This window comes from Phoxinus phoxinus, assembly GCF_949152265.1.
Source record: "Phoxinus phoxinus genome assembly, chromosome: 8".
Classification (NCBI taxonomy): domain Eukaryota; kingdom Metazoa; phylum Chordata; class Actinopteri; order Cypriniformes; family Leuciscidae; genus Phoxinus; species Phoxinus phoxinus.
The window spans coordinates 34,108,836-34,133,661 of NC_136883.1; the positions used below are offsets into that span (position 1 = coordinate 34,108,836).

The 24,826-nt window shown below is 37.5% G+C and overlaps 1 protein-coding gene and 1 long non-coding RNA gene across 3 annotated transcripts in view; one reads left to right on the forward strand and one right to left on the reverse strand.

Moving 5' to 3' along the window:
- Positions 1 to 24,826, forward strand: part of tp53i11b (tumor protein p53 inducible protein 11b) — a 62,372-nt gene that overhangs the window by 3,186 nt on the left and 34,360 nt on the right. The window lies entirely within an intron of this gene.
- On the reverse strand, positions 17,090 to 18,353 carry LOC307003122. The gene is made up of 4 exons (XR_013798625.1): positions 18,215 to 18,353; positions 17,940 to 18,000; positions 17,563 to 17,668; positions 17,090 to 17,221 (listed from the first exon to the last, which is right to left on the reverse strand). It is a non-coding gene; the product is annotated as an uncharacterized lncRNA (long non-coding RNA).

A 24,826-nucleotide genomic window follows, 5' to 3' on the forward strand; every position in this document is an offset into this window, starting at 1 on the left:
ATTTATTCTCTAATAATGTGTGTTCCCTTCAGTCACAGCAGCATGTACAATATCTTAGGGTGAATCCCAATTCTCTGTCTTACCCCTTCCCCTTAGTTTTGCACGTTCACGTGAGAGTAAGGTCTATCCCAATTCTCGTTTTGATCGAGGGGTAGGGCTTGATTTCAAGTAAGCTCGCGAAAATGCTTTATTTTAGGGGTATCTACCACTTCCCCTTAGCCCTACCACTCGATCAAAACGAGAATTGGGATAGCCCTTACTCTCACTGGAACGTGCAAAACTAAGGGGGAAGGGGTAAGACAGAGAATTGGGATTCACCCTTAGTGTGCGCAACAGGCCTTAGAATGTGATATTATGCATTGTAAGTCGACACAATACTTTATCCTCCTGCCCTACAGGAATCGGTTTGCGATTCCCGATATTTATGCCTTTGCATTTACATTTCCATGTGATTTTTTTTTTTTTTTGTAGTATCAACACAGGCTCATTTTAAATAATTAAAACGTGCAAAAACGTTGTAATGAGGTTCGTTGTTATGGGAAAAGGAGGAGGCGGGAACCGGCGAACATTCAACGATTTTAATAAATAAATAAACAAATACAAAAATGAAAGTATAAGCCAGCAGCCCCTCGCGGACGACTGCTGGCCACACAAAACAGAAACAAAACATAAAATCAGGCCTGTTCCTCTCTCGATCTCCACTGTCGTCGCTCCTCCATTTATGCTTCCGCTCCTCCGTGAGAGATACGAGACCGGTGCGTCTCACAGGTGTCGTTCATTATTAATCACGACACCGGCCTCGCGCCGTTCTCTCACGTCCCTCGACCTCGTCCTGTTCGCCACAAACGTACCTATACATTTCAGTTTCCAGCTGAAATGAACACTAGAGGCATTAAAAGCACCAACAACTTTTATTCCTTTTTACACAAATTATGATAACAGTGATGAGATTGTTGATTAATAAAGTTTATTTTTGCACGGCTCTTTGCACAATACTATGTTATGACCTCAAAACACTTTTACCGTAGTGCATGATTTGTAAACTAATACATTTTGACATTTGAATTACATAACCAGCTCCATATATCTTTCTTTTTGGATTTGGTAAACTAGCTTGGTAGCTCACCTGGTATGCAGAGAGCTCAGGTACAAGTCTCGTCACTTGATAAAAGAGCTCAAAGTCTTGTAGAACTAAAAAAGCGTTAAAGAACCATTTTAATAAGATGTTGCTACAGTCATGTTGAACTGTTAAAGAAAATTGAAGACTCTTTTAGCGCCAGTCACTGTTAAAACTGCCGTTAAACATGATACAAGCAACGCAATGTAAATTTGCAATAATGTACCTACAGGCACATTTTTTATTAAACTGGGCAGTTTAATAAACCTGCATGTAGAAAAAAAAAAGTATATCGCTTATAACGCCTCAAGGGATACCGTGATATATTGGTTTCATATCCGTCATTGGCCAAAATAATGCGTTTACGTTTTTTTTTTGGTATTATCCCATCCCATATTAGATCGGCAGATATTTCATTCTTTATTTAATTTATTTAATTGGATTTTGTCCTATTAAGTTAGCTGGTTATGTACATTACAATGTTGTGATGCCTAAAACTTAGCGGGGCTATTATTTCTTGTTTTATTTTTATAATCAATATAGTATAGCATTTTGAATCGACCATATAGTTAAAATAATTATTGGCTTCAATCAATATTGGCCAGAATATTATTATCAGTAGGCCTACATCATTTCATGCACTCAGACCTTTGTCCAATACTTGGTCTTGGTGGCCATGAACTTGAAAGCTACAAATATGGTATTTTTTGTTGTTGAAAGATTAAAAGTTTGTGTCTTGTTGAAACTGTTGTATTTCAGATTTTTTTTTTAACACTGACATGTACAGCACTAAAGGTGGTGACTAATATCTTTAATAAAAAATATCGCCATGTGTTTTTATATCAAGCATCTGTCACAAAGTGAAATGTTCTGAGAAAAGGTTACTGTGTTCTTGAGATTGATTGGTCCCTCAGAGTGAGGATCTAGTTGAGCTTCTAGATTAATTTCCTCCAACACGGTTATGTCAGCAGTGCACCGCTGTGCCACAGAATGAACAGATGTCCTCTCCTGGATTTCTCACAGATTGAATTACTACGCCTAGGCAGCCCATGCGTTTAGAGACTGCATTGTTGCAAGGCTGAAAACAATCCCTTTGATTTTAGCCAAGGTTTTAATATGGTTAAAGCAAGAAGAGAAGAATGTTACACATTTTGGGGCTAAATATTTCTAAATAGGCAAATTAGTATCTGCCAAAAGCATCTAATCCCCTGAAGTTCATGCTTGGCCTTATCAGGTTTCAGAGGGTGTCGTTTGGGATTTAATTCATTGCATGGTTTGATTTGAGTTGTTCTGACTTGAATTCTACACAACCTGTTTTGTTTGGCATGACGCAGACAAGCTGACATCTGTGTGTATGTATAGGAATATTCTGAAAACAAATTAAGCTCTGTCAATACAATAGCATGTCTATTGCCTCAGGAAATGATTTCAACTCATTGAAAAGACCTACAGGTGAAACTCGAAAAATTTGAATATCGTGCAAAAGTTCATTTATTTCAGTAATTCAACTTAAAAGGTGAAACTAATATATTATATAGACTTTAAGCCTTTATTTGTTATAATTTTGATGATTATGGCTTACAGCTAAAACCTTTTCACAATATTCTAATTTTGAATTTGGGGTTTTCATAAGCTGTAAGCCATAATCATCAAAATTATAACAAATAAAGGCTTGAAATATCTCACTTTGCATGCAATGAGTCTATATAATATATTAGTTTAACCTTTAAAGTTGAATTACTGAAATAAATTAACCTTCCTTTTAAGTAGGAATGCATAATATATTAAACCATATAAGTTATTATTGGCCGATATTAGATGTTTTTTTTTATATTACATTATTTTTTTTAAAATCAGTTTCAGTTGATATAAGGCCATGTTGTATATTTAATTGTGCATGCTTATTTTTTAATTTTTTTCTATTTGATAATTTACTTTTACCACCACGATCCAACACTCACTTAAAGTTAATCTTTAAGATCACTAAACATTTATTAACACTGTTAAATGTACATATTTCATACTGTACCTTATACAGTTGTGATGCCTAAATTGATTTGTATCTTTTTGTATTTGTATCTCTTTATTTTGTAATTTATTTTTGTAAAATTGTATACAAGTTTAAAGTCAGCCCCTTGTATTGGTTATCGACCATCCATCAAAATAATTATAATTCCAATTTTGTTTACTTTGGTGCCTCACTAAGTAGGACTTTAATTTTAAGGACTTATATATAGAGAGAGATTTAAAAAAAAATAGTTTTTAGTAATGTCTATTCAGTGATTTAGTCCCAGAATAAAATGCATGTTTGAGCTGTCTTAACTAAAAGCAACTTGCACTGACATATCTTTAACTAAGATAACTAGTCCTGGCTTAGTCTAAGCCTTGTCTGTGAAACCAGACCTTTGGTTTCTAAGTTAAGCTCTGTGCACTTTAAAGGCTCTTTGACTGCTCTCTATTGTTCTATTTTGCAGACTATACGGAATGAAAGCAGGTTAGTTTACTGAATGTGTTTATGCAACACACTGCAGCACATGACCGTCTTAAATTAGAAAGGGTATGCTTTTCCATAGTGTTAGAGATGGGCATGCTGTCTTAGCTCTGGCTCAGCTGGTTTATTGTCATTACTGGTGAGAATGATCGTGTTCTTTCTAACACTACCCAGTGGACCTTTCTCACTTGTGTGAGACAAACGGCGACCAATAAGAAAAGCACTACGGGGCTCGGGGACACACTGATATAATTTCTTGGAGTGATTTTCTTGTGTTACGCTATTAAAATGCTGTATTGCCACACGAGAATCCAAAGGTCTGTTTAGCTGGTGCCAGTTCAGTTCTCTGCAATCTTTTCAAGGACAGTTTTTATTCCTCTGTGATATTTGGTGATAACACAGAATAAGCTTTTTTTGGGGGGGTCTCTTAAGGTTTGGAAGTACATTGTGATATTTAAGCTTTTGATCAAATTTAAGACTGAGACACTATACGATATGTGTTCTAATATCGGCTCCAAATATAAAAAATGGATTGATATCCTCTGTCTGTGCCAATCATACACTATGCAATTTTCTGTGAAATCTGTCAGCTCCGACTGCCCATAATCTGCAGACTGGCGTAGACTTTCATCAACCATTGTTGACTCTTCTAGACTGTATATCAGGATAAAAGTCTGAGCAAAAGTCATGTAGACTATATTCCAGCCTTTAGATTTACCTCAGAAGTGTTTTCTGTTTTTTTTCTCAGTGGAATATTGCTGTAGTAATTCCACTTTAAATTAAATGGCTACAAAAGTTCTTTAATCCATGCTTGGAGTGGAAACATAGTTATTTTACTCCTTAAGATTACTAGCCAGAGCAGCAGTCAAACAATAACATTCCTTTGCTTGATAAAATATCTTTTTTACCTCGTGTTTTTCTGGATTGTTGAACAGTCGAGCCCAGTTCATTACTGCAGTTGTGTGCTCTAAGCTGTGCACGGTTTCAGTGTTTGAACTGAGGGACGCCCCATAAGGCTCAAAAAAGTCCCCCGTGGTTTTTCATTAACTAGAATACTTTTCTTTTTTTTTGTCAAATTACCGCGCTGACACAAAGAGACATTGTCCATTATTACTTCAATTTCAATTTCATAAGGTGCTAATCCAAATAAGAATTTTGTTTATCTTGGAACCGAACAGTCACTAGTTTATAATAATTTTGATATTCAAGTACCGTAGTCTTTCTTTATCTTACGCCAGGGGTGTCCAATCCTGCTCCTGGAGGGCCACTGTCCTGCAGAGTTTAGCTCCAACACAACCCAAATAAACACACCTGATCAGCGAATCAAGGGCTGTGTACGAAATCGCCCCCTATACACTCATTCACTATTCCTTACATTACTCCAATAATAAAGTCCACTTGAGGAAGGGCTGCTGCTTTTATTTGCGCTTGCTAATGATATGAAATTTGTCAAACTGGCAGCTCCAGTAGTTATGAAAAGATTTATCTTGAATTCTGTCTTATTAAACTAATCAATCAAAAAGGAATTTATAATTATACCTGTAAGATATTACACTGTATACCACATTCGACCAGCGGTTTGGAAAATAGATGAATGATTCGCCAACTTCATTTAGCATGACCCTCACAGTGCATTGTGGGTATTCTCTAGTCATTGAGCGTGCCGTACATCAGTTGTACTCGTTATTGCGGTGCATTATGGGATTGAATGAGTGCACGTCATCTCCTATGGTTTCTGACACCACTACAAATGGCTGTCCCCTCAAATAGTGCCATATTTAAGGGTATAGGGGGTGATTTTGGATGCTGCCCATGTCTTACTAGACATACTATAAACTTTCATGCAGGTGTGTTGAGGAAAGTCGGAGCTCCAGGACAGAGTTTGGACACCCCTGTCTTAAGCAATGTTAACTCACTATCAGACAGTACGAATTAACCATTTTTTAAAATTAGGTAATTCTATTCAAATGAAAAAAACATTTGTATAGAGTTGTATTACAATGAGTTGGAATGATATTACTATCTTTACTGTCTTTTAATCTTTACTGTATTTTTGACCAAATAATTGCAGACTATGATGAGCATAAGAGACTTATTACAAAAACATATCGTACCGACCCCAAACCTTTGAATTGTATTGTACTTTTTTGATGCACATTCCTGGTCTTATTGTGACTGATTAATCTGTATATTTTAATACAAATAAAAAAACAAGACATCTTTAATGAAAATTTAACTTGCTCTTACTCGGAAATAACTTTCCTTTTCAGCTGAAGTCACTTACACAGACTATAATGTTAACTAATAGTTGTTTTAGCCAACTTGCGTTTGGTCTGGCACAATTATTGTATTTAATGCCCAGATTTCACAATTAAAAAACAATTCCCAATGGATATTAGATTGGATTGACTAAGGAGAACCAGTCAGCAGCCCACACATAATCTGTGCTGATAATGAGGGAAAATTGCTTCCAAATTTCGTGAAATAAATGGTAAAATTTGTTAAAGAAAGTTTCTGCAAAATGCCGTTGCAACATAAACAGTTCTGAGGACATTTTCAAAGCTTTCTGAGAATATCTGGCTCTGATTCCATGCGGGAAATTAATCAGCAGTGGGAAGCTTATCTGGTCTTTTGAGCACGACTGGAGAATATTCTGCTAAATTCATCATAACTTATGACGGTGGTGTAAGGGTTTGGCATATGCCCTGCTCATGAATGGTGGCGTACAGTCAGAACCTTATAAAAGAACCATTAATGGTGACTTGCGAGCCTTGGGCAAAACTGACAGTGTTTGAAACAGAAGCACTGTTCTGACGCAAATAAGGCGTTGTAGCAGCAATGAATGTACGTTCAGTTGAACATTGTGTGGTATGTCTGCCCGTGTCATGTTTCATTGGCAGTGTGAACACACATCTCTTTCACATTTGTTTCAATGGTGGTCTATGGCTGTATTGCTGAACTTGTTGCATGGCAGTGTTTGAGGGTGTGGTGATGGAAGAGAGACAAAGAAGTACAGTAAATCTCCGAAATTAGCTGGTCTCCTAGTCCATGTTTTATCTTTCACATCTGTTCACATCAGCGCTCTCGCTTGAATCCCTCTATTTATGAGCTTCTAGATAATTGGGCTTGAAGATAGATATAGCGAATGGGATTTCAGTGTGGTTTACTGCATAGACATCTCACTCTCACACTGATTTTCCATGTTATTTTTGAAGGATCAGACCATTTTTTCACCTTTTAAAACATGATTTATACATTAAGAAATGAACAAGACTTTGAGAAATTATGAGATGTTTAATCTAGATTTAAACTGGGAGAGAGAGTCTGAGCCCCGACATTACCGGGAAGGCTATTCCAGAGTGTAGGAGCCAAATGTGAAAACACTCCCTCCTTTAGTGGACTTAGATATAGGTACTACCAAAAGCCCAGTTTTGTGATATTAAAGAGTGTGATGGATTGTAGGGTGATAGAAGATCGGTTAAATACACAGAAGCTAAACTGTTTAGGGCCTTATAGGTCTGTAGCAATACTTTGTAATTGATACGGACCTTAAAGATAGGTTATCAGTGCAGGGATGATAAAATTGGTGTTATATGATCATATTTTCTTGACCTAGTCAGAACTCTATGCATTTTGGACCAATCGTAGCTTGTTTACTGATGAAGCAGTACAACCAACTAGTAATGCATTACAGTAATCTAGTCTAGAGTTCATGAATGCATTAGCTTTTCTGCATCAGAAACATGATAGCATGATCCGTAACTTAGCAATGTTGATGTCTAATACACGTTAACACCCTGGTTTTAACTGTACTGTAGAGGATGAGGTAACCGTACACCCTTTTAGATGCATATGGTTTTATTACACAGCTCTGTGGAATACTTGATTCTGATTGGTCAATCGCGCCATCCAGCGGTATGTTACTCCCAGATAACAACCGCTCAAAAAAGATAACGCAGGCTCATCCGGGTGACTCAGCAGCGTGGAAGTTTTGCATTTGGTGTGCTAATAAATTATTAAAACTAAATCGAATCAATATTTTGTGTACAGTTATGCCATCCAGTATCGTGGACTCGCTCTCTCTGGTTTCATTCAACCGCAGCTGCTGCCATTTTGTGACTATTGTTTTGTACACTGTTGGATTATAAGATACAAACAGGTAAAACAGTTTAATCTGAAATCAATATCTCTTATCTCCATAATTATTTGTGACGAAATGCTGTGTAATAAGCGGTATGACTGCATACTGTATCCCTTAAATGTTCGTCTAGTTTGAACTTGCCGCGCTGCAACGGCTCTATCCGCGGAAGCTTTGCATTTAAAGAGCTAAAATATTTCAACTCGGATCAATATTTCGAGTCTAATTATTTACTTATGGGGCAAGTAGTCGTGTAATAAGCAGGATAATGTACATCCAGCCAGTTGTTCTCAAAATAACCCCCTTCAGGCTGATGGAAGACCCCTCCGCTTCGCGCATTCGTTTATTTTAAGAAACCTAACCGGCTGGATGTACATTATTCCTTACATAAGAGATTCTGTGTTCAGTTTCTTGGTCCAATAAGTAATACCTCAGTCTTATCCGAATTTAATAGAAGAAAATTACAGGTCATCCAGTATTTTATATCTTTAACACACTCTGTCAACTTGGATCATTTAGAGAATTCATCTGGACGTGATGAAATGAACTGAGTATCATCAGCATAACAGTGGAAACTAATTCCATGTTTTCTAATAGTATTACCAAGGCACAGCATGTATATTAAAAGTAGCAGAAGGCCTGTTGTGTCAAACGCTCATTGGCTCTCGCCGCAGATTGCAAAGCACAACTGCTTTTAACATTGATAATAATACGAAATGTTTGCTGAGCACCAAATCAACATATTAGAAATATTTCTTTAGAATAATGTGACACTAAAGACTGAAGTAATGGCCATCACAGAAATAAATGAATAATATTTCACAATATTACTATTTTCACTATTTTGGAACAAATAAATGCAGCCTTGGTGAGCACAGGAGAGCTTTCAATAACAAAAAAATCGGACTGATCCCAGACTTTTGGTAGCGTACCTGCAGGTCATGGTCAGTAGGGATGTTCAGTGTGTCACAGATTTCCGCTTCATCCCCGTAAGCAGTGAGGAATGTAGGCTATGCGGCCAGCTTCCTCTCCTGCACACATTACACATTCTGCATGCTTGTGTTCTACATGACGTAATGCAGTGGCCTTAATTCACTCTGTTTACAGTCTGTTATTTTGAGTTTGCTTGCAGAGAGGCCTGGAGTGGGTGGATGGGAGTTTTCTGTTCTTTGTTTATTTTCTTATTTTCTTAATTTTAATTCAAGGCCAAACATGATGTGTTTCCTCTGACTAATCTGGTTATCTCAGTTGGTTGAACATAACAAAAACGTTATCACAAAGCAGACTGACGACGACTCCAGTTGCTGATATTCCTGTACAGTGCAGTGTGAATGAAGTGATAGTTTACTCAAAGATGTTCGATAATTGTTATTCAGCTCATGACATACAAATGTTCATAGTAAAAAAAAATCTCCATCAATATTCCAAGTCTTAGTTTTGAATCCACGTGATAGCCTGAGGAACAGACTGAAATTGCTATTCATTGAAAAGCTGCATAATTATACTTCAACATTTTTTACTTTGACATGAAAACTGTTTTCATGAGGCATGAACCATATGAGTTTGGAGAGACATGACGGTGTGTAAATAATAACAGACTTTAATTTGGGGGTAAACTAATCTTTGAAAAGTTATCTCAAACCTGCTGATGTAGTTATTGGGATTTTCCAATATTTTTATTGCTAAAGGATTAAAAATTTTCTCGTTAAATTTGTTGACAAGATTCAACAAGATTACATTTAATCTAAAACCTCTAATCTTAGTAACCTCTAATATATGATGTGTAATGCTGTTATATGAAGTCAATATGAAATCAAAATTGACTTCTTGTTTTAGTATTTATCAATGATTTATTAGTGTACATCGTAATTCATGTGTCCTCCTAATAATCTTTGACAATCTTTCCACAATCTTTCTATGATCCAATCAATTCCCAAAATGGACAAAATACCAACAAAGTCCAGTCCTACTTTTCTTTTTCTTGTTCAATAAGTTGGATACACATCACAATATTGAAGAAAAGTCAGTCGCAATTTCTGGTTCATGCCGACTTCAAAAATTAATTGATTCCCCATCACATGATGTGATCTTGAAAATGGTAATGGCTACAAAAAGAAACAAGCTATTTGTTTATATATATATATATATGGGGGCAGGTGCTTAATTGACCGTTTAGACCATTTTTTTTATTCCTTGTCCTATTTGGGACCTGTTCCTCAGTGAAACATATCCAAATAATTTTGATAGAAATTAAGACGCATATATGTAAATAAATGCAAATTATGTATGGCAACAACCTGGCCACCTGCTGAGTGAGTGATGGAAATCCATGATCCAGTTACATAATGCAGGTTTAAATCCTGCTAAATAACCTCTCGAAGTAGACCTCTATTATGGTGATGTACTCTGTCAAGAGATGAAGCAAGACTGACAGGCATGGAGAGCGAGAGAGTCGAATTAGAAGGAACACTGACTGAAGACTACGTCGATGTGCTGATAGGAGCTGTCATTGAAAATCCCATTTCTAACCTCTTATAAAGCTGTTTGAGATGACAGTCGAGTTTCATTCTCAGTCACATATACTTTCCTGCTTAACCCTTTGCAGTGTGTCTTCTACTAGCTGCCTTTGGCCATGAAGCCTTGTTGTTGAGGATGAATGGCCATTAGAAAAGCACTCAAGCATCAGTATTAGCGTTCATCACATCAAGCGTTCAGCATCCCCTCGAGAAAACAGCTTCGTATATGATTTTTCTTTTAAGCAAATTGAAGCACTGTAATAGCCTCCAGGAAAGTTCACTTCCATCAATTTAGTTTTGTACAAAAAGAGCATATTTGTGTCAGGAGGCATTGATTTAATCTGGGAGAAATTCTCATTCATAGATCCAGATTCAATTGAAGCCATTCTTCTTAATGTGCTGTTTATTGCCTTTTCTAAAAATAAAGAAAGGTACAAACAGAAACGCGCAGCATGGGAGGAAGAACGCTCTCTGACTGATTAACAATCGGCAAATGGAAGAACTCCCAAATTAGATAGGCATGTCATGTACTGAAAACATTTGCGCCGCTTGTTCACGTTTTGCCCTAAAAACACAATGTTATTAGGGGGATATGAATTGAAAGATGTTATTGTCAACCATTATAAATGAAATGCTCTTATGATTGGAACTGTGATGAACTGTTTTTAATGGCCACCTGAAAGTCGTAAAATAAACCTTTAGTTTTCGCTGAAAGAATACTCACATTAGTGCGCACACACACACACACACACACACACACACACACACACACACACACGGCTGTCGTAATTGAGTTCAGGTCATTTTAGGTAAAGGAAATAAGGATACAAGGTATATAAGGAAAACTGACTTCTTTGTTAAAGGTACACTGTGTAGGAATTACTCCCATCTAGCGGTGAAATTGTATTTTGCATTCAAACGAGTAGTGCTCTCTAGCTCCTCGCTTTTTCAAATGCGTGTTGCAACTACGGTAGCCGTTATGTACCAAGAAGCTATGACAACAATAGCCCTTCGTCAAGCTTAACTATACGTTACATGTTCTACTGTTATGCTGCATATATAATGAATTACACAACCAAGCAATGAAAAAAAAGCATGTAATTTAGACCGTAACATTGACTTACCCGTCGAGAAGAAAGCAGGCAACTTTAGCGTCCCTTTCAAAGTCTTTCTCCTTCATTAGCTCTTTCCACCTGGGTAAAGCTATCCCGTTATTTACCCTCGGTTTTTGAATTCGCCGGTCACGTTTCCTTTTAAATACAATTTTGGCATTTCTCCTGTGGCTCGGCATAAGTATGATCCTGAATTATGAAGTACCGTGCAACCTTTCAAATTTACCGGGGCAGTGAGATGCATTACGCCTCTCTCATTGTCTGCTTCAGCTGGTGTCAGTCACGTTACGCTGGCTCTGGACGAAAACGCGTTGTGGAGTAGCCTAGTGCTTTTTGTCCCTCTCTGCTATTATAGTTTTTCAAGATGGAGGAACGACATGGAAGCCTCCGTGGAGTTGCCTGTCCCATGTAAATGAAGATATTTATGAATAAAGACATTGATTTTAGTTAATAAAATACTTAAACTACACATTGTCCCTTTAAATAAAACTGACAGGACGCTGAGTTACGGTTGTAATTTAAAGCCTTGACTATAATAGTATTTTATAGTATATACAATATAGATTCATAAATAACAGTATATACAGTATATTGTTTTGAGGATATACATAATATGCACAAACATCTGGTCTAACAGTAATTTGTATGGATTTTCAACACATACAGGTTTTCCTTTTTAATTTATTATTATCATGTGAATACACCAAACAAATCCTTGGTGGCAATTCTTAAGACAACTGTGAAAAACACTTGTTTTCACCTTCATGCCGAGGGACATTATGTGTCTGTGTTTGTGTGCGTGCATGCGTGTGTGTGTGTGTTGTGTGTGTGTGTGTGAGAGAGAGATAAAGTATGAGCGAGGAAGAAAGGGAATGAGTGCAATAGAGAGTGTTATTCTTTGGTTGTTTGTTTATATTGAACAACAAAAGAACAATAGGTGTAGTGCTTAGGACAATGCTGAAATTATAGTTTTGTCAAGGGAAATATTGTTTTCAAATTTTAGAATAGAATAGGTTCAGTGTACTTAAGTCACATGCAGTGTGTCCCAATCAGAATTAGAAAGTCCAGAATCATTAATATTAGAATACCAAAGGTGGCCAGATGATATACTGATTTACAAAGTGTGTGCATCCATTAAAGGGTTAGTTCACTCAAAAATGAATATTTTATATTAATATTAATATCCCATATCCCATTTCAAGCCATCCTTGGTGTAGCCTATATGACTTTCAGCCAAACACAATCGGAGTTAAATGAAAAAAAAATGTGCCTCTTTCAAGCTTTATAATGGGAGTGAATGGTACCTTAGATTTTTTTAGAAGCCCCAAAAAAAGTCCATCCATCCATCCATCCATCCATCCATCCATCCATCCATCCATCCATCCATCCATCCATCCATCCATCCATCCATCCATCCATCCATCCATCCATCCATCCATCCATCCATCCATCCATCCATCCATCCATCCATCCATCCAAAAAGTAATCCATACGACTGGGTTAATAAAGGCCTTCCGAAGCAAAGTGAAGAAAAATATCCATATTTATAACTCATATTTACACTTGCTTCCGGTAACGGCCGTACACGAGTCCATGCATTCATCACCATTCAAATGGTCTTTTAAATGTAGGGATGCAGTCGAAACACTTTGCCATTTGAATAATTTATAGTTGAATCTGTATGCTATTAGAACATTTGTGTACAATATGTGTTTGGTCGACAGAATGCATGCATAATGTTGGAGTATGTACAGTAAAACCTATAAAATAAAATGTCATAAAATACAGAACACATTCACTCTTTGCAAAGCCACAGAAAGTCAAGATGAATTGCTGTTTGCAACCCATTTTACTTTTGTAATATGACATTTCTGAGTGAAACTGGATAGAGAAAAGAAGTGAAAAAGGTAGGAAATTGTTTGTATTGTAAAAAGCAGAAACTCGTTTTAAGGAAATAAAACGTTCATTTTGATCCGAATTCATTTGGAAATTAAAGTTTCAACATACTTTTTGTCACCTTAACCCAGATCTAACCTAAACCTCAGTAATGATTGTTTTTCTAAACTGGCTCTGCGAGGTATTGGTGACAGCAGACGGCGCTGGCAGAATTGTGAAGGGTTTTTGATCAGTTGCTTGACGTGGAGCTTCACACACCACTCCAATTCAAAAGCATGACTCATGAAGTTGTAGGGCCGTGATATCACTGCTAAAAAAGTTGCTTTACTTCTAAAAAAAGCAAGCAGGATTTAGCTGTAAGGACAGGTCAAGATATATCAAGATGTCTGTTGATGATATGCTTGCAGTCTGCACTTTTCAGTGCGGGGGATATAATGCAATGTCATATGTCAAGAAGTTTGGCAATTTGATTGCAAAAGTTAAGCCCCCGCTACATGGGAAACTGGAAATTCAGGCTTTTTCGTTGTGCAATGGTTTTCAATTCTTTGACGTTTTGTCACTGATGGTGACACTGATGGTCACTCCACATTGATGGAACGGCAAAATACATTGTAAATGCCTACAAATAAACAGTCTAGTGTTTGTGCCACTCTGTGGGGGTTAAACATAAAATGGTGTGTGTGTGAGTGAGTCTACAGCTCTGTCAATATTCCAGTCCAAGTCCAAGTAGACTGTTGCTACAGGAGAACAAATGTCATTTTGTGGAGACTCTTGCTGATGGAAATTACACAATTATTGATGGTTGAGTTGAGGACAATAACCTGCCCACTCGAGAGGAACATTTGGTCTTGCATGTTTTTCTTTCCACAGTTTAAATTTTGTTACACTGTAAAAAATAATTCCGTAAAAAAACGGATAATGTACTGGCAGAAAATTACCAGGACATTTTCCGTTAAATTACGGACAGTTCCTTCACCTATAAAACGGAAAATTCTGTATATTAACAGTACATTTTCCGTACTATTAACGGATAATCTTTACACAGAAATTTCTGAATTTATAGAAATTGTATAGCATATATTTTGGTAGCAAATAATTCAAGAACCATATATACAAATTGAACATGGTTTATTTTTGTACAAATATTCATGTAAACATTCTTAAATGCATTCAATGAGTAAAGATATATACATATATATGACAAATGAAACAATGTACAAAGACCCATTAAAAAGTGCTTGTATTGTGGAATAAGTTTAGACATTAAACAAACAAGAGACAGAATTTAAAAAAGAAAACATGAGCAGGTACTTGCACAATATTGGTGTTGCACCAAATAGCTCACAAAATTCTTTGGAAAAAAAACTTAATTACCTGTGAAAGTCAAGATTCAAAACATTTTCAAATGCAATACAATACAAATACAATACAGAAAGAAAGAAAAACAAATGGAATATGAATACAGGTCTTCTGCTTTTATCATTAAGACAGCTTCAGACTTAGTCAATAGTAGAGTGAAATGTTAGTGTTAATGCCATTTTTCTGTAAGAGAACACCATATTCCTTAGTTCACCCAAAAATTTAAATTCTCATTAATTACTCACGCTCATGTTGTTCCACACCCCACAAGACTTCCATTCGTCTCCATAACAAAAATTAAGATCTTTTTGAGGAAATCTGAGAGATTTCTGTCCCTCCATTGACATCTTACGCAACTACCAATTTCAAGGTTCAGAAAGGTATACAGAGATAAATGTAATCCATGTGACTCCAGTGGGTTAACCTCAAATTTATGAAGTGGCACAAATGTTTCGGTAAAGAAGAAAAATAGACATCTTTTCTCACAAAATATAGATCGCTGACACGCGATCACAAGAGCGCCACAATGCATGCGTGCTGCTGACCCAGCAGGGTGAGAACACAAGCCACTGAGATGCTCATGTGAATGTATCAAAATATTGTGACAAAAGACAATTTGTTTTATTTTTCCACACACAAAGCATTTGCATCGCTTTTTTGGGGGGGTTAAACCAATGAAAATACATAGATTACACCGTGTTCTAACTACACGCAACACACGATAAAAGGTATATTTTCCTATATTTTCCATAAAAGGAGTTTTTGTCCTAACCAGTGACACGTGACGATTCTATTTTAGAAACGGTTTCTATTTTTCTGCGACATTGCAGCTGGAACACAAAAAAAAAAAACTGTCAACTCATTGTGAACAAACAAGTGTATTCTATGACAAAGATTGTTTCAGTCACTCAGTTGTTTAAATGGTGTAATATTTATTAATTTGATTATGTACTTATCAATTTCATTGTGACTGCTGTGCCAAGATAACCTGTCCACACACTGTTCTGATTGGCTGTGGTTTTTAATTGTTTTTGTCGGTTTACATGGTCACGACGCATTTGGTGTGGACAGAAAAATAACAATCTGGTTAGGACACCGTGTTACTTTAATGATGTCTTTACTACCTTTCTGGAGCTTGAAAGTGGTAGTTGCATAAGCTGTCAACAGAGGAAGAGAAAGCTCTCAGGTTTCATTAAAAAATCTTAATTTTTGTTCTGAAGATGAACGAAAGTCTTGCAGGGTTGGAACATCAGCAGGGTGAATAATAAATGACATTATTTTAATTTTGGAGTGAACAACTTGCGTGAAAAACTTTCCTTCTTCGGTATGTTCAGTTAAAGGTCCATTTTGAGATTTGACAAAAGCTTAAAGGGATAGTTCACTTTGAAATACAATTTTGGTATGTTTTATCTTACCTGAAGTGCATCCAAGATGTAGGTGTCTTTGTCTCCGCAGTAGTTTAAATTTTAATATTTTTAGGTCAAACCGTTCTTGTCTGTCAGTCATATAATGCAGGTCTATAGGCACTGTCTCTAAAAGCATGCAGAGATGTCTCTAATAGCATGCAGAGAAAAGTCCAAATTACACAATTCCCCATCGTAAGTGCACATTGATGGCCTAAGACACGAAACAAGCGGTTTGTGTGATAAAACGAACAGTATTTATATCGTTTTTATCTCTTTTACACAACAACGTCCAAGTGATCTGTTTACTTAGTCTGCGTAAGCGCCGTAGAGCGCCGGAAGTGGTCTCTCGCGCGTGTACGTCACTCATTGTTTACACCAGAACCTATGCACAGAACAGAGATTGTAGGTAGGACGGCTAATAGAAATGGTACTAGTTTGCGCCTATCCGGGATGTTTAAACCGATGTAAAAAAATACATTTACGCAAGCTCACGCAAACTCATCCGGGAGACCACTTCCGGAGCATTCCGGCGCTTACGCAGACTAAGTAAACAGATCACTTGGACGTTGTTGTGTCAGAGATAAAAATTATATAAATACTGTTCGTTTTATCACACAAACCGCTTGTTTCGTGTCTTAGGCCATCAATGTGCACTTACGATGGGGAATTTTTTAATTTGGACTTTTCTCTGCATGCTTTTGGAGACAGTGCCTATATACCTGCATTATATGACTGACAGACAAGAACGGTTTGACCTAAATTTATCAAAATTTAAACTACTGTGGAGACAAAGACACCTACATCTTAGATGCACTTCAGATAAGCTAAAACACTGGTTCCCAAACCTGTCCTGAAGGACCCACAACACTGCACGTTTTCTTTGTCTCCCTAATCAAACACACCTGATTACACTCATCAGCTCATTAACCCATGTGATAATGAGCTGATGAGTTGAATCAGGTGTTTGATTAGGGAGACAAAGAAAACGTGCAGTGTTGTGGGTCTTTCAGGACAGGTTTGGGAACCACTGAGCTAACACATACCAAAATTTTATTTCAAAGTGAACTATCCCTTTAAACTTTACATGGATTTTCAGTTGTTCATACAGGAACTTCAGCAGTCTTGGAGGAATGTGTAGATGTTTGGTTTCCTTCATCTCAGCCTTTTCGACCTTCATTCAGGATTTCTGCACAGGAAAGTTGCATATGAAGAAAAAAAAATATGTTTTTAGCTACACATGAAATTAAATGAAGGAAATTGAACTACAAAGTATCATGCAGACCAGGTTGAGGTTGAAAAACAATCGTACAGTATTTTACGTTTGTTAAATTATCAACTGCCATCCCTAATTCTTTAAAATTCAAACACTGTATTAAATGCTAAGACTTCTGTTTACAGTGGACTCCAATTGCATGTTATGTTAGCTTGTCTGCTCAACTATACCTTATATGTTTCATTATTTTCAATTATAAACAGTAACACAACAACATGCTCTATAAATAATTTCATTAAAAATGTGTTGCTTACCTTTATGAACTCCAAGATAAGTGCCATTTTGTAGCTCACTGCCTCAATAGGGTAGGTGATGTGGTCAATAACTTATTGAATGACAGCAATCCTGAAATCCCATCACCTTAAACAAATAAGATATTACAAAAAATGAAAAACATTACACGACCACTTCAGAAAAACCACTCCAAAAACAGTTGTTTAAATCTTCCTAATACAATGTTTTTCTACTGACCTATAAGCGTAAAAATCTTTGAAGGGGGTAACAGTTATTCAGCAACCAACTTTTTCTATAAACATTTTTCCTCAGACTTTAAATTTAAATGTGTTTTGCCAATATTGAGTACTCATAATGATTAATAATAATAAAAATACTAATAAAACAAAATACAAACCCATAAGCATGCAGGGTGGTGCTTGGGATGCACAGTAACTTAACGTTACATCAGCAAAGTCCTGTCAATAGATAAGAAAACAACAGAAACTATGAAACAAACTATAATAAAGTATAATAGCAGTCATGTTAAATGTAAATTATTCTGTCAAGGTCATTATTAGGGGTTTAAAGTCATATAATATGTGTCGTGTGTGTATAACGTTAATGTCTGTGTGTCGTCTAAAACAAAAACAAGACAATAAAAAGTCTAACGTAAACATAACATTAACGTACCTCATTTGGCAGAAAATGTGGTGTTTTCCTTGATCCAGCTGTACTGCATCTTCACACACAGTCTTCACGTTGTATCTTCATGCCTTTTAAATAAAGTCTTAAATGGCCTTTCATTTTCTCGACGATTCATCAGGTAGCTGCTAGCTTTTGTTTGAAGCCATTAAACTGCTCCAAAAACACTAGTAACTTAACGTTAACGTTACTGCCCTTCATCCTGGTTAACGGGTGCGCTCGGCACGAAATAAACTGCATCACCGACTAAATAAAAGCCAATAAACCAGTTACAACGAGGACACTATAACACATACAACCAGGGGAACTTCCACGAGTGTGAAATAAAATATTTCAATGTGTGACGATAAGCATAACATGATAAACACGACGGCTCCGACATTCATTTGCCTAACAAGCCGGATGGCAACTAAATAACGTTACGTAAACAGCTTATTTGATATTTAGCTAAATATAATTTTAGTTTTTTACCACAGAAGTGTCAGAATAACTTCCACACATCCGAAATCCGACTTTAAAAAGCAACTTTGGCCGCTGTCATCTGCGTGTGTAATGGCGGTTGCGTCTCAAACTTTTCGCGCCGATTAGGTTCTAGTTCCCACAATGCAACGCGTAATTCAAAATACGGGTAAAAGTCCTGTAAAAGACAAATACGGAAAATTCCTTCAAATTAATATGGTACATTGTACCGTATTTTTACGGATTTTTTTTACAGTGTAGGTTTGGGAGACCCAAAGAGCAGCCTAAATAACTGTCTAAGACATACTCAATAGATAAATCAAAGGATTCAGACACTTAACAGCTGTAGTTTGTGAGTCCGTTGCTATTTTAGGCCGTCTTGTCTTGCTTCATTAATTTCACAAGGCGTAAAAGACATTAGGCTTCAGCAGAGGTGCACTTCTGTTTTCGTCTCTCCCACAGGGAAGTTGTAAATGACCAGGATCACTTTACTGTATTGTTAATGGTTCACGTTCTGGAGCCAGAGCCTGTTCTTCTCGACCAGGCAAACTCGAGTCTGTTGCGATTCGGCTGCATGTTTTCACAGACTTGAGGCACTATCTATGATGTAACGCTATTATGTCTTCTTTACCTGCCTAGAGGCACGATCTATGACGTAACGCTATTATGTCTTCTTTACCTGCCTATAAACAGTGTTAAAATGTTTTTATTGTGCATCCCGTTGTTTGTGCAGGCAGTGCTGCACTTCTGTTTTGCGGTTTTAACTGTATTACCGCAGTGATTCTAGTGAACCGGCAGTTTATGCGAGCTCTCATCTGTCCTTTTTAGAGATAAATTGAAACTGAAACCGTTGATTCATTCGCTCTCTCACACGCTCTCTCACACGCTCTCTCACACGCTCTCACTCACTCACTCACTCACTCACTCACTCACTCACTCACTCACTCACTCACTCACTCACTCACTCACTCACTCACTCACTCACTCACTCACTCACTCACTCACTCACACACACACACATAGTTTTATATATTTAGATGTAAAGAGCAATGTTATTATTTCTCCACCTCCCGCTCTGCTCGAGACCAGAAAGTTTTTAGGGCCGTAGTTGAACCGATCTTTCCGACCCAGAACCTACTTTTCTGCAATGATGCGCGGAACAATTCGAAAACGGACAAAGGCCGGGAACCTGCACTGGAACAGTGTCAGTGGAAAAGGGGTAACAGAGCATCAGAAAGGGCCTTTGATTGGCACCTATTATACATTTTCCTGATGTTTTGAAATGGCTTGCCAGGGAAAGCCTGACATGAAAGGGATATCATTAAGGATAATGAAATGCAAATTTGATAGGATAATAAGACTTTACCTCGTAATGAGGCAACAGAGAGTGAAGAACAAGCTACATGTGGCAAAACCATGCTGAGGTCTGCTGTGTTTGTAAAAATCAGTCTTCACTCTTCAGTATGGACTTCTTTTTTTCCCCCCAAGACTGTTTTAAACAAGTTTTATTAAGCCAACATTCAAAGGTTGTCTTGATAAGATAAGCCACAAAATTGACTCACTAAATTTATAAAAAAGAGACTTCCTTGTTCAGTTTGAATGGCGCATGATCCTGTCATACAGTGTATCCATTATGGTTTTGAAATTTTTTAACCTTATTTCTAACTATAAAATATATATTCTTATGAATTGACACCGTAATATAGATATGGTGTATGTGTGAAAACTGGAATTGATATTTGAATGAACTTTTATTGAACAGTACTATTGGAATCAGCTTTTAAAATAGTACTTTCTGAAATGGGCGCATTTCTTTTTACATCATTTTACAACTTATTGATGATCTCTCCCCCTTTAAGCCTGCCTTTCAGCTTCAATAGAGAATACAGTCACAGTGAGTTATGCCAGCGGACATGCAACAAGGAATTGGTTAGAAACTGGAGTTCCTGCTCTATCACAGATTGTTGTGCCCTAGAGCAAGACACTTGACCCACAATTGCTCCTGTGGTTGGTGTGCTAGAAGTCACTTTAGATGAAAGTGTGATTCACTCAATGACAAGGAACGAGTAAGTAGAGTGATCTGAGGTACTTTAATGGCTCAAAGGCTGTGTTTGCGATGCCAGAATGCACAGCCAATGGTCTTCAACTTCCTACTAGCGCACTGCGAATGTCTGTTTCAATGCTGTGACTGAGGAGATCCGGTGTCATTTGTTGTTTACTTCAACAGAAGAAGTACATTGGTCGAAAGATCAGGCGTATGCTGGGAGGGACAAGATGTTTGAGTGGCTTTTTCTTCACACTTTCATCACATTAGCACGAACAGAGGCTTAATGAGCTGTCTGCAAGCTGCTGCCACTCACGGGCCAACCTCTTCTGAACGTCCTGGGAGGGAGGCTTTCTGTGTGTGTGTGTGTGTGTGTGTGTGTGTGTGTTCGTCCTGCCATCCTCCACTTGAGGAAGGGTGAAATGGCTTAAGACAGAGTATTGTTATTATTGCACTCTGACCGTTTCCAAACAAAGCTGAATCATCTACTCTGCAAATGTTTTGATTTCAAGGCCATCTATCTCTGCATGCTTGGATTCGCGAACGACATGAGTTTCACTGGCGGCACTTCACACACCCACTCAGAGAGAACAAACTAGTCTATATGTAACGTCAATATGTGTGATCTTTTAATCTCTCAATGCCTATTGAGCTGTTTATTTCAAGTCCTAAAACACTGAAGAGTATCATGTGTTCCCTTAGGAGTTTCTAGAATAGTGGTTTTTGATGGATGAGTAAAATAAGGTCTGTGGTTAACATTACTTGAAGAAAATTTTAGTTGTTGTGCTTATGTAAGGACTCAGGGTCTGAAATTAACTTTTTAACCTGCCAGCCAAGGTGGATGGTAGATGATAAAAAAAGCAGTTTTGAAGTAATCTTTTTGCCTTATTTGTTTATTGAAGAAATATTTAGGTGTATTCTCTACATTTTGTGTACTAAAGTAAGGGATAATATACATCCAGCTGATTGTTATCGCAAAACAAACCCAGACAGGGTGATCAGTCTTGTATCATCATGGGTTTATTATTATTTATTTATTATTTTGCAATATTAACGGCTGGATGCAAGTAGGGGTGTGCTAAAAAATCGATACAGCGATACATCGCGATTTTTATATTCATGATACACAACATCGATTTCCAGCTCAAAAAATCGATGTAAAAAAAAAAAAAAAAAAAAAAAAAATGTAAATCACGTTTTAAACGGGGTGTGACCTGGTGAACTACAACCTCCGTTCCTGCAACGTTAGATGTCGCATTATGGCGGCTTTATGTTCTTGTCGTGGACAAGAAACATATCAGACTACACACGTTGCTTTCCGACCAGTCATCGCGTGCCGTCTCACACACACATTCACTCGCACACATACACACACTCGCTCGCTCGCGCTCACTCACACACACACACTCTCGCGCTCACTCACACACACAAACGCACGCTCACTCAGTAGCGCACACACACTCTCTCGCTCACTCACTCGCACAAACGCACATTCACTCACACACGCACTCTCTCGCGCTCACTCACTCACACAAACGCACGCTCACTCAGTAGCGCACACACACTCTCTCGCTCACTCACTCACACAAACGCACGCTCACTCAGTAGCGCACACACACTCTCTCGCTCACTCACTCACACAAACGCACATTCACTCACACACGCACTCTCTCGCGCTCACTCACTCACACAAACGCACGCTCACTCAGTAGCGCACACACACTCTCTCGCTCACTCACTCACACAAACGCACATTCACTCACACACGCACTCTCTCGCGCTCACTCACTCACACAAACGCACATTCACTCACACACGCACTCTCTCGCGCTCACTCACTCACACAAACGCACGCTCACTCAGTAGCGCACACACACTCTCAATTTCGGTAGTGAAAGCTGCATGTTTCACTTCATTGTTTACATGGACAGTACCTGAGTATCTGCACTTTATTTCCATGTTTTTTTTTTTAAATTCAAGCTCAGCCCCACATAACCTCAGTGAGTTAACTTACCGTAACTGTGCACTACACTTTAATTTAGTTTTAAATATCTAATGCACTTTATTTTAACGTTTTTAATGTGTCCATTGTTAAAAGTTCAAGTCTATTTTGTTATGGCAGCTAAAAAAATAAATTGGAAAGGAAATTTTGTAATATATTGCTTTGACTCAATTCTTCTGCTGATTTATCAATGTGATCTGTTGTAAGACTACTCAGATGGCACACACCGTAACTTGTATTTTATTTTGGTTTTACATTTTTAGTTAACTGTGTGGAATATCGCAATATTTATCGTATCGTGATGTATCGTGATGAAATCGTATCGTGATCCATGTATCGTGATGCGTATCGTATCGTGAAGTCCTTGCCAATACCCACCCCTAGATGCAAGTTATTCTGATTATTGCATGGCTTGCCACATAAGTATATAATTAGTGTTGGGGAAAGTTACTTTAAAAAGTAATGCATTATACAATTGTGTGACTCCCTGAAATGTCATTATATAGATATAGACAACGTTGATTTGACAAAGTAATTGCCGTCCAAAATAACATTGGACCCCATTGGCTTTCATGGACATTTTTGGGTAAACATTATCTTTAAGTTAAGGCACACTGCTTTTTCAAAATGTATATTTGAGGTATATGGAACATGTAGTTGATTCAATAGTAAATTAATAATTAATTCAAGTAAACCACAGACCTTATTTTATTCACAATTCACCCCCAAATCCATTCTAAAACCTACAACGCATTCCCAAAGGAACCCATAGTGAATTATCCCTCCGGGTTGGTCTGCACATTGCCGTCATGACTGAGTGGCTGTATTTGTGTGAACTGTGGCATATCACTCTGGTCAAAGTAAGAAAGACGTCTTGATGACTCTTGAGTAATGCTGGAGGGTGGTTTCCGGCCTGCATTGGTATGAATCACAGTGTTGTCTGTTTATTATATAAAAGTCCAATTAAGAGGGCAGCTTTGTGTGCTTGTTTCAGTGTGTTAAATGTGCAGTAGCTTGTGTGCATGGCATGCTTATTTCCCTTTTGCATCGATTGTTGTCTGTGGTGTATACACTTGTTTGTGTCTTGAAATTAAATGAGTTTGGTCAGACTGCAATCCATCAGTTACAGTTATCTTATAATATTTTAAATGTCACTTGAGATATTGTGTCAGTGTCCTGTCTGATGTCATTATTTACAGAGATTGCTAGAGCCATAGAGCCACAAGATTGTGGATGGATGTACAACTTTCTGGTAGCATCAGGCCAAATGTCATCATGTCTCCAGGGACGTTCCGCTGGTCTGTTGATTAAACCAAATGACAGCTTGTGTATTATTTATCAGCTAAAAGGGGAGACATCTAATGTCAGTGGATGATCTTATACAAGACCTGTTGACTGTCTGCAAGAGACTCGGCTGGATTTGTCAGCACATCCACCTCCTGTGCATTTGGCTCAGTGTGGCATGGATCGACTTTGCATATAATCTGCATTGATTTTGTTTTTGCCATTGTACAAAGTAAGATATATGCTCCGTGCAGGCAGCTGAGGTACAACGAGTTCCTCTGGGAGTGAGAAATCAGTGCACAACATGCTAAATGTAACAAAAATCAGCTACTACATTTCCATAATACTAAATAATTCACTATAAAATACTGGTTCCTTTATTTCTTTGCAGTATTGCAATATTATCTGACTAAGGAGAACCAGTAACCAATAAACTCTGAAAATAGGGGTGTCGGTAGCCTACATTGTTATATCGAGATATTGCGATATAAAAATGTGACCATATGTATGGTTGATGTAAACTATATGATATGCTGATATGCAATGTCCAAGCTTAACGAAACGTGACACACAAAGACAACAGGACATTCTGAGGACGCACACCAAGTTTAGTACAATTCCATCAAAATAGGACGCTACAACTAAAAAACAATTGTAACTTTTAATTATAAATTAGTCTGCATCTTCTTTGGTGAACATCCTTACATATGCTCTAAATATGATTTGGATACTTCAAAAAAACATAACCGCTAACAGCCAATCAAATTTCAGTGGCTAATACCATCAAATCTGAATGCCCTACCGTTACAAA